At 43.6% G+C, this 12214-nt stretch overlaps 1 protein-coding gene across 4 annotated transcripts in view; it reads right to left on the bottom strand.

The window, feature by feature from the left end:
- Positions 1–12214, bottom strand: part of IL16 (interleukin 16) — a 116630-nt gene that overhangs the window by 70666 nt on the left and 33750 nt on the right. The window lies entirely within an intron of this gene.

Genomic DNA, 12214 nt, shown 5'->3' with positions numbered 1-12214 from the left:
GTCAGTTCTTTTCAAATAAATCTATAGGAGGATTAGGGTAAAAAGCCCACCAGAAGTATCAACTCTAGTTTGCAATTCCAGTAAAAAGCCCACCAGAATTATCAACTCTAGTTTGTAGAACAAAGCTAGAGGACTTGTATTACCAGATATCAAAAAACTTGTTCTAAAAGTATCATCATTAAAATTGTGTGATATCAGTGAAAGGAAAAAGAAAAAATACTTAGAATGGAGAGGTCAGAAATAGAGAGATAGATATAGTTCTTGACTTATAAGAAAGATGACATTGTTGTACAGTGGGGCAAGGACGGGCTTTTCAAAAAATAGTGCTAGATCAATTGGATATCCATATAGGAAAAAAAAAATTTAATGTGTACACAAGGTATACAAAAATCGGCTTCATATGAATTAAAGATCTAAATGTGAAAGATAAAACAACAAAGCCTCTAGAAGCATCACGGGGGAATATCTTTATGACCTTGCAATAGACAAAAAATTTCTTTAAAAGGACCCCTAGTAAATCTGGAGTCAAGCTTGACTTGTGGGATGCAGAAGTGGTATCTCTCTCCCATTCCCACCACCTCCTCTCTCTCCCCTCCCTCCACTGTCCCCCTCTGCATTTTTTGCCGCAATCCCACCTGCACACCCCACCACTCTGGCTCCCTCCAAGGAAGCACTACCTACAGCATTCGTCCACAAATGCTGAGCCTCCTGGAGGGACAAGCAGGTCCCTTAGGTCAGCTTGACCTAAGCCATTCTCTTGTTTTGAGATTGCTTAGATGTCACAGTGATTGACCTGGGCCCATTCGCCTCTAGGGAGGTTCCATAATGAAGTACATAAATCTTATGACTGTAGAACGCTCTGGGAAAATGAAAGGTAACCTTGAAAGCTCCTTTGAGGATGTAATTCCCCAACTACTCATCCCCTACCTGGGGCCCTTTCCATAAGAAAACTGAACCAGCAGAGCCATAGCTTAGGGGAGGGGACAAGGAACAGGACTGATTATGTTCACACCTGCAAGCAATCTGAGGGAAGGAATAGTATCAAATGTGTTTCTCTATCCCCAGAGGAGAGCTCGTAGCAGGTGCTTTGCCAATGCTTGAGAAACAAGGAAAGGGATGAAGGAGAAAGGAGAAGAAAGAGGAAAGAGAAGGTGGTTTAGGTAAGCTTCAGTCCCACCTGAGTGGGCTCCCTTCCCTTTGCCTCAACATCCTACTTAAAGGGCATTTAAAAATACTCTTGCCAGGGGCTTCCGGGAAGATGGCGGAAGAGTAAGACGCGGAGATCACCTTGCTCCCCACAGATACACCAGAAATACATCTACACGTGGAACAACTCCTACAGAACACCTACTGAACGCTGGCAGAAGACCTCAGACCTCCCAGAAGGCAAGAAACTCCCCCCCCCCCCCACGTACCTGGGTAGGGCAAAAGAAAACAGAATAAACAGAGACAAAAGGATAGGGACGGGACCTGCACCAGTGGGAGGGAGCTGTGAAGGAAGAAAGCTTTCCACACACTAGGAAGCCCCTTCGCGGGCGGCGACTGCGGGTGGCGGAGGGGGAAAGCTTCGGAGTCGCGTAGGAGAGCACAGCAACAGGGGTCCGGAGGGCAAAGCGGAGAGATTCCCACACAGAGGATCAGGGCCGACCAGCACTCACCAGCCTGAGAGGCTTGTCTGCTCACCCACCGTGGCGGGCGGGGCTGGGAGTTGAGGCTTGGACTTCGGTTGGAGCGCAGGGAGAGGACTGGGGTTGGCGGCGTGAGCACAGCCTGCAGGGCGTTAGTGCGCCACGGCTAGCCGGGAGGGAGTCCGGGGAAAAGTCTGGACCTGGCGAAGAGGCAAGAGACTTTTTCTTCCCTCTTTGTTTCCTGGTGCGCGAGGAGAGGGGATTAAGAGCGCTGCTTAAAGGAGCTCCAGAGACGGGCGCGAGCCGCGGCTAAAAGCGCGGACCCCAGAGACGGGCAGGAGACGCTAAGGCTGCTGCTGCCGCCACCAAGAAGCCTGTGTGCGAGCACAGGTTACTATCCACACCCCGCTTCCGGGGAGGCTGTCCAGCCCGCCACTGCCAGGGTCCCGGGATCCAGGGACAACTTCCCCGGGAGAACGCACGGGGCGCCTCAGGCTGGTGCAACGTCACGCCGGCCTCTCCCGCCACAGGCCCGCCCCGCACTCCGCGCCCCTCCCTCCCCCCCCCCCCCCCGCTTGAGTGAGCCAGAGCCCCTGAATCAGCGGCTCCTTTAACCCCATCCTGTCTGAGCGAAGAACAGACGGCCTCCGGCGACCTACACGCAGAGGCGGGGCCAAATCCAAAGCTGAGCCCCTGGGAGCTGTGAGAAAAAAGAAGAGAAAGAGAAATCTCTCCCAGCAGCCTCAGGAGCAGCGGATTAAAGCTCCACAATCAACTTGATGTCTGTGGAATACATGAATAGACAGCGGATCATCCCAAATTGAGGAGGTGGACTTTGAGAGCAAGATTTATGCTGTATAGCTGTGCTTCCACCATTTGTTCTAGGGTTCTATCCATCCGTTTTTGTTGTTGTTGTTTTCATTTTTTTCTTAATAATTTTTTTATTTTAATAACTTTATTATATTTTATCTTTATTTTATTTTACTTTATCTTCTTTCTTTCTTTCTTTTTTTCCTTCCTTCCCTCCTTCCTTCCTTCCTCGTCCCTCCCTCCCTCCCTCCTTTCTTTCTTTCTTTCTTTCTTTCTTTTTCTTTCTTTCTTCTACTAATTCTTTCTTTCTACTTTTTCTCCCTTTTATTCTGAGCCGTGTGGATGAAAGGCTCTTGGTGCTGCAGCCAGGAGTCAGTGCTGTGCTTCTGAGGTGGGAGAGCCAACTTCAGGACACTGGTCCACAAGAGACCTCTCAACTCCACATAATATCAAACGGCGAAAATCTCCCAGAGATCTCCATCTCAACACCAGCACCCAGCTTCACTCAACGACCAGCAAGCTACAGTGCTGGACATCCTATGCCAAACAACTAGCAAGACAGGAACACAACCCCACCCATTAGCAGAGAGGCTGCCTAAAATCATAATAAGTCCACAGACACCCCAAAACACACCACCAGACGTGGACCTGCCCACCAGAAAGACAAGATCCAGCCTCATCCACCAGAACACACTAGTCCCCTCCGCCAGGAAGCCTACACAACCCACTGAACCAACCTTAGCCACTGGGGACAGACACCAAAAACAACGGGAACTACGAGCCTGCAGCCTGCAAAAAGGAGACCCCAAACACAGTAAGATAAGCAAAATGAGAAGACAGAAAAACACACAGCAGATGAAGGAGCAAGATAAAAACCCACCAGACCTAACAAATGAAGAGGAATTAGGCAGTCTACCTGAAAAAGATTTCAGAATAATGATAGTAAAGATGATCCAAAATCTTGGAAATAGAATGGACAAAATGCAAGAAACATTTAACAAGGACCTAGAAGAACTAAAGATGAAACAAACAAGGATGAACAACACAATAAATAAAATTAAAAATACTCTAGATGGGATCAGTAGCAGAATAACTGAGGCAGAAGAACGGATAAGTGACCTGGAAGATAAAAGCGTGGAAATAACTACTGCAGAGCAGAATAAAGAAAAAGAAATGAAAAGAACTGAGGACAGTCTCAGAGACCTCTGGGACAACATTAAATGCACCAACATTCGAATTATAGGAGTTCCAGAAGAAGAGAAAAAGAAAGGGACTGAGAAGATATTTGAAGAGATTATAGTTGAAAACTTCCCTAATATGGGAAAGGAAATAGTTAATCAAGTCCAGGAAGCACAGAGAGTCCCATACAGGATAAATCCAAGGAGAAATACATCAAGACACATATTACTCAAACTGTCAAAAATTAAATACAAAGAAAACATATTAAAAGCAGCAAGGGAAAAACAACAAATAACACGCAAGGGAATCCCCATAAGGTTAACAGCTGATCTTTCAGCAGAAACTCTGCAAGCCAGAAGGCACTGGCAGGACATATTTAAAGTGATGAAGGAGAAAAACCTGCAACCAAGATTACTCTACCCAGCAAGGATCTCATTCAGATTTGATGGAGAAATTAAAACCTTTACAGACAAGCAAAAGCTGAGAGAGTTCAGCACCACCAAACCAGCTTTACAACAACTGCTAAAGAAACTTCTCTAGGCAAGAAGCACAAGAGAAGGGAAAGAGCTACAATAACGAACCCAAAACAATTAAGAAAATGGGAATAGGAACATGTATATCAATAATTACCTTAAATGTAAATGGACTAAATGCTCCCACCAAAAGACACAGATTGGCTGAATGGATACAAAAACAAGACCCATATATTTGCTGTCTACAAGAGACCCACTTCAGACCTAGAGACACATACAGACTGAAAGTGAGGGGATGGAAAAAGATATTTCATGCAAATGGAAATCAAAAGAAAGCTGGAGTAGCAATTCTCATATCAGACAAAATAGACTTTAAAATAAAGACGATTAGAAGAGACAAAGAAGGACACTACACAATGATCAAGGGATTGATCCAAGAAGAAGATATAACAATTGTAAATATTTATGCACCCAACATAGGAGCACCTCAATACATAAGGCAAATACTAACAGCCATAAAAGGGGAAATCGACAGTAACACATTCATAGTAGGGGACTTTAACACCCCACTTTCACCAATGGACAGATCATACAAAATGAAAATAAATAAGGAAACACAAGCTTTAAATGATACATTAAACAAGATGGACTTAATTGATATTTATAGGACATTCCATCCAAAAACAACAGAATACACATTTTTCTCAAGTGCTCATGGAACATTCTCCAGGATAGATCATATCTTGGGTCACAAGTCAAGCCATGGTAAATTTAAGAAAATTGAAATTGTTTCAAGTATCTTTTCTGACCACAACACTATGAGACTAGCTATCAATTACAGGAAAAGATCTGTAAAAAATACAAACACATGGAGGCCAAACAATAAACTACTTAATAACGAAGTGATCACTGAAGAAATCAAAGAGGAAATAAAAAAATACCTAGAAACAAATGACAATGGAGACACGACAACCCAAAATCTATGGGATGCAGCAAAAGCCATTCTAAGAGGGAAGTTTATAGCAATACAATCCTACCTTAAGAAACAGGAAACATCTCGAATAAACAACCTAACCTCGCACCTAAAGCAATTAGAGAAAGAAGAACAAAAACCCCCCAAAGTTAGCAGAAGAAAAGAAATAATAAAAATCAGATCAGAAATAAATGAAAAAGAAATGAAGGAAATGATAGCAAAGATCAATAAAACTAAAAGCTGGTTCTTTGAGAAAATAAACAAAATTGATAAACCATTAGCCAGACTCCTCAAGAAAAAAAGGGAGATGACTCAAATCAATAGAATTAGAAATGAAAAAGGAGAAGTAACAACTGACACTGCAGAAATACAAAAGATCATGAGAGATTACTACAAGCAACTCTATGCCAATAAAATGGACAACCTGGAAGAAATGGACAAATTCTTAGAAATGCACAACCTGCCAAGACTGAATCAGGAAGAAATAGAAAATATGAACAGACCAATCACAAGCACTGAAATTGAAACTGTGATTAAAAATCTTCCAACAAACAAAAGCCCAGGACCAGATGGCTTCACAGGCGAATTCTATCAAATATTTAGAGAAGAGCTAACACCTGTCCTTTTCAAACTCTTCCAAAATATAGCAGAGGGAGGAACACTCCCAAACTCATTCTACGAGGCCACCATCACCTTGATACCAAAACCAGACAAGGATGTCACAAAGAAAGAAAACTACAGGCCAATATCACTGATGAACATAGATGCAAAAATCCTCAACAAAATACTAGCAAACAGAATCCAACAGCACATTAAAAGGATCATACACCATGATCAAGTGGGGTTTATTCCAGGAATGCAAGGATTCATCAGTATACGCAAGTCAGTCAATGTGATAAACCATATTAACAAATTGAAGGAGAAAAACCATATGATCATCTCAATAGATGCAGAGAAAACTTTCGACAAAATTCAACACCCATTTATGATAAAAACCCTGCAGAAAGTAGACATAGAGGGAACTTTCCTCAACATAACAAAGGCCATATATGACAAACCCACAGCCAACATCGTCCTCAATGGTGAAAAACTGAAAGCATTTCCACTAAGATCAGGAACAAGACAAGGTTGCCCACACTCACCACTCTTATTCAACATAGTTTTGGAAGTTTTAGCCACAGCAATCAAAGAAGAAAAGGAAATAAAAGGAATCCAAATTGGAAAAGAAGAAGTAAAACTGTCACTGTTTGCAGATGTCATGATACTATACATAGAGAATCCTAAAGATGCTACCAGAAAACTACTAGAGCTAATCAATGAATTTGATAAAGTAGCAGGGTACAAAATTAATGCACAGAAATCTCTGGCATTCCTATACACTAATGATGAAAAATCTGAAAGTGAAATCAAGAAAACACTCCCATTTACCATTGCAACAAAAAGAATAAAATGTCTAGGAATAAACCTACCTAAGGAGACAAAAGACCTGTATGCAGAAAATTATAAGACACTGATGAAAGAAATTAAAGATGATACAAATAGATGGAGAGATATACCATGTTCTTGGATTGGAAGAATCAACATTGTGAAAATGACTCTACTACCCAAAGCAATCTACAGATTCAGTGCAATCCCTATCAAACTACCACTGGCATTTTTCACAGAACTAGAACAAAAAATTTCACAATTTGTATGGAAACACAAAAGACCCTGAATAGCCAAAGCCATCTTGAGAACAAAAAACTGAGCTGGAGGAATCAGGCTCCCTGACTTCAGACTACAAAGCTACAGTAATCAAGACAGTATGGTACTGGCACAAAAACAGAAAGATAGATCAATGGAACAGGATAGAAACCCCAGAGATAAACCCACGCACATATGGTCACCTTATCTTTGATAAAGGAGGCAGGAATGTACAGTGGAGAAAGGAGAGCCTCTTCAATAAGTGGTGCTGGGAAAACTGGACAGGTACATGTAAAAGTATGAGATAAGATCACTCCCTAACACCATACACAAAAATAAGCTCAAAATGGATTAAAGACCTAAATGTAAAGCCAGAAACTATCAAACTCTTAGAGGAAAACATAGGCAGAATACTCCATGACAGAAATCACAGCAAGATCCTTTTTGACCCACCTTCTAGAGAAATGGAAATAAAAAAAAAAATAAACAAATTTGTTTATAAAAAATAAACAAACTTAAAAGCTTTTGCACAGCAAAGGAAACAATAAACAAGACCAAAAGACAACCCTCAGAATGGGAGAAAATATTTGTAAATAAAGCAACTGACAAAGAATTAATCTCCAAAATTTACAAGCAGCTCATGCAGCTCAATAACAAAAAAACAAACAACCCAATCCAAAAATGGGCAGAAGACCTAAATAGACATTTCTCCAAAGAAGATATACAGACTGCCAACAAACACATGAAAAAAATGCTCAACTTCATTAATCATTAGAGAAATGCAAATCAAAACTACAATGAGATATCATCTCACACCAGTCAGAATGGCCATCATCAAAAAATCCAGAAACAATAAATGCTGGAGAGGGTGTGGAGAAAAGGGAGCCCTCTTGCACTGTTGGTGGGAATGTAAATTGATACAGCCACTGTGGAGAACAGTATGGAGGTTCCTTAAAAAACTACAAATAGAACTACCATATGACCCAGCAATCCCACTACTGGGCATATACCCTGAGAAAACCATAATTCAAAAAGAGTCGTGTACCAAAATGTTCATGGCAGCTCTATTTACTATAGCCCAGAGATGGAAACAACCTAAGTGTCCATCATCAGATGAATGGATAAAGAAGATGTGGCACATATATACAATGGAATATTACTCAGCCATAAAAAGAAATGAAATTGAGCTATTTGTAATGAGGTGGATAGACCTAGAGTCCGTCATACAGAGTGAAGTAAGTCAGAAAGAGAAAGACAAATACCATATGCTAACACATATATGTGGAATTAAAAAAAAATGTCATGAAGAACCTAGGGGTAAGACGGGAATAAAGACACAGACCTACTAGAGAATGGACTTGAGGATATGGGGAGGGGAAGGGTAAGCTGTGACAAAGCGAGAGAGAGGCATGGACATATATACACTACCAAACGTAAGGTAGATAGCTAGTGGGAAGCAGCTGCATAGCACAGGGAGATCAGCTCGGTGCTTTGTGACCGCCTGGAGGGGTGGATAGAGAGGGTGGAAGGGAGGGAGATGCAAGAGGGAAGAGATATGGGAACATATGTATATGTATAACTGATTCACTTCGTTATAAAGCAGAAACTAACACACCATTGTAAAGCAATTATACTCCAATAAAGATGTAAAAAAAAAAATACTCTTGCCATTTGGAAAAAGACAGTGGGTCTGGAGTAGCCAAGGAGTCTGTGCATTCCCTCCTTTGAAAAGTCTAGGTCTGATACATTGCGTTTTTGTTTATTAGGTTGGGGAGTCTGGCTTTGAACATTCTTCCCCAGGGGTCTGGAAGCTCCTCCTGAAAAAGGACCCTGCCAGTCCCTTAACGCACAGCACAGATCCAAATGCTTACTCCAGATTCCGCACACCCCTGCCCAGCTTTGACACATCCCTAGGTGATGATTTACTTAGTCCTAATTGTGCCAAACACAACACATCCAATAAGGCTTTTTTTTTTTCAGTTGGCTGTTTATCTAACTTCCTCTTTTTTAATTTTCGTATTAGGCGTTTCTAGAGAAGAGGCTGATGTCACAGGGCCTCTTTCCAGATGTTGTTTTGAAATCAGTGTAACCATGGCATTGCTGGAAGCTGAGGAGTCCATCTGGGCCAACTGAGTCATGCCTGGGTGCAGGGCAGGAGCCAGGCGGGGGCTAGAGTGTCCCTGCGAGAAGGGACAGGGAGGGGGGTGTTACTGAGTACACAGAGGCTCTTCCAGAAAAGGAAATTGGGACAAGCTGTCACCTTTGCCTTTCTGCCCTGGCACTTTTGATACAGGACCTGCTCAGACAACTGAAACATTTACTTGCTCAGAACTCATTCATGGATAGTTAAAGATCACCTGTGCTCCTTAAAAAGAAAAAAACAGTCTTGGGTTCAGAGCTGGCCAATACCCCTATCTGCCTTCCCAGTTCATCCCTGCCTCGAACTTGACGCAAATGCACATCACTCCTCCCCCCATCTCAGCAAACAAACCACTTTCCAGCCTCTGAGACTTCTTCCTGTCCCTCTGCCTGTTCGTACGGCTAGGATCTGGACTTGTCTACTTGGAGATCCTGCTTTCACCCCCTCCGGGTTGCCCTTCCCCAAATAGAACAGCACATTCCTCCTCAGTACCCCCACGATTTCCCTTACAGATCTGTAGCTGCACCCCGAAACAGGAATCATCTGTTTCATCCCTGTCTTCCTCATTAGCCTATGAGCATTGCAAAGCTACAAGTCTTGCCCACGGCCTGGCACATTTAATATATGCTATTGAATTCATGAATTACTTAATTACTCAGTGACAGTCAGCATCCCCATCCTAAAACAGAAATAATAATAATAGTATTTATTAAGCAATTACTATGTGCACTGCACTGTGGATTTTCTTATGTAAATACTTATAGCTTTATCCTAAGAAAACTCATATATCATTATTAACATTCTCCATTTCATAGATGAGAAAATGGGCACACAAAAAGGTAAAGTGACCAACAAGGACCTACTGTATAGCACAGGGAACTCTGCTCAATATTACATAACAACTTAAATGGGAAAAGAATTTGAAAAAGAATAGACACATGCATACGTATAACTGAATCACTTTGCTGTACACCTGAAACTATCAATATCACAGCACTGTTAATCGACTATACTCCAATATAAAATAAAAAGTTAAAGTGAATTGTCCAGGATCACACAACTGGGAAAGCTGGACTCAAGGCCAAGCAGTCAGACTAATGAGCCCACGCCGCCAGCCCCTGTGCCATACGGCCCACCCTCGCCCTCGGAAATACAAATGCCGCTGTGACTTCCTTCCTCCCAGGAAGGAGACAATGAGATAGAGCTGTGAAAACATTTTTTAAACCAAATTATGGTGCACATGTGAATCACAGAGAGACGAAAAGGTGGAGTTTATCGTTGACCCCTTGCCAGTTTCCTGTCCTATGCCTGTTCATCTAGCTTCCCCGGGTCTCCAGCCTCCTGTCACTGGACAGGCGCCCAAAACGCAGCTCGAGACACACTCTCCTGTGCACGGTGGCCCACGCATAAGCACTCGGTGCCTCCTGCCCTCATCTTTGCTCACACAGCTCCTTCCACCTAGGATTCTTTTCCACCCACCCCTGCTTTGTCAGATCCTGCGTCCTTCTGGCAACATCTCACCTTTTCCCGATCATTTTTGCAGCCCTGAGTATTTCCCATATTAGAACAGGCCACCTCCTTTCCCCGGGGTAGGTCAGGTCAGAACTTGCAGTTGAACTTGCTGCCTCTCGCCCCCCTCCATCCTTCCATCGACAAATCCCGTTGGCTTTGTCTTGAAAATAAATGCCTACCCTGAGCATCCTCAGTGCCTTCCCCATGACCCTTTCAGTCCAGCCACGTCACTTCCGGCCTCGGTTATTGTCGTAGCTCCGCTAACCGGCCTCCCTACGCTCCATTCTCTGCTCAGCAGCCAGAGTGCTCCTGAAAAGGATCGGGTCACTCCCCTGCTCCGTCTTCCAAGGCTTCCCCATCCTTCTGAGAGTAAAACTCCACGTATGGTGCCTGGCTACCACCCCGACTCCATCCTCCCCTGCTCTCCCCTTCCCTGAACCGCCCGTGCACCCTATTCTCCTCCAGCATTCCACAAGCACATTCTTCTCTTCCTGTCTTCACACATGCTGTTCCCTCCGCCCGGAACGCTCTTCCCGCCTGTTGTTCATATGACTCCCTTCTCTGCTTCATTCGTTCAGGTCATGGCTCAAATGTCACTTCTTTGGAGGAGCCTTCGTGATCACCTTTTCAAAAAGGGCAGTGACCCCTCCTCATTGCTCTCTATCCCTTTATCCTGCTTAATATTTCTTCAGAGCCCTTCACTCTTTAATATTATAGCATATGCTGAATTGTTAACACCTGTATCCCCCCACGAGAAGAAAAGCTGCCCAAGGGCAGGGACTGAGTCTGGTTTACCCCCTAGAGTGCCTGACACCGGTCGGTACTCTGTAAACATTGACTAAATGTACTGATACCCACCCCTAGAGATGTGCCGCCTCCTTTTGAGCCTCCAACAGCCCCGTTGGAGTGTATTCTCTGTTCCTCCACTTGAGACAAGTTCCTTGAAGGCAGGGGCTGGATCCCTATCGTGCCTGGCACGTAACAGGTGCTCAGGAAATGCTTGTTCAGTTAAATAGAAGCAAGTGAAAAGTTCGTTCTGGAGTCCACTGGAATCTCCAAATGATTTTTAAATTTCATTTATGTGAACTCTGACCTGGATAAATTGGTATTGTCATTAATAAACTTGACTCTCAGTTGATGGATTGTATACTGGTCACATCATTGGTGGCAAACCAGGAGCCTGGCCAGACTCCCCCAAACCCACTGAGCTGCTGTTCCCTCCTTCTACCCTATCGGGTGAGCTCAGGTCCCATCAACAGAAGCCACCTTGTGGGTGATGGAGCACCCTAGGCTGGGTGGGTCCCTTGAAGTAGCTGCTTGTGTGTGGAGATTATTGGGCCGGACCTGCTAACCTGTTATATAATGTTACACGATGGTGTTTACTATTCATGTGTTAAGCAATGATTTTCTTCCTCAAGGAAAGATGCAAGAGCACTGCATCTCCTCCAAAGGTACCGGAACACCTTCCCTAGTTGCTGTTGACAGTCACGTGACTGTGCCCCGCGGGTCTTGGCAGTAAGGTGTGGGAGAAGCCCCTCGGGGCTGGCCCATCCCTGAGCGAGTCGCACTGGCTCCAAGGTTCAGGGCTGTTTGGACCCTTGAGAAATCCTGCCTTTGATGGAAGGCTGAGGGCATAGGACTTATAGAGACTAATTCGAGAGTGAAATCCTTTAATCGCCTCTATCTCACAGTACCCTGCAATTTCCACCTTGCTATAATAACAAAAATTGAAATACTGTCTAACAGAAGAGAAAACATTCTGTATCTTGGCAAGTCTCCAAACCCTACTTAGTTTTCCCTCTCCCCCTTCCTTTAT

The sequence above is a fragment of the Orcinus orca genome, chromosome 2 (genome assembly GCF_937001465.1).
Source record: "Orcinus orca chromosome 2, mOrcOrc1.1, whole genome shotgun sequence".
NCBI lineage: Eukaryota > Metazoa > Chordata > Mammalia > Artiodactyla > Delphinidae > Orcinus > Orcinus orca.
Note: the sequence above shows the minus strand (reverse complement) of the source record. Positions and strands in the feature narration are given on the sequence as shown.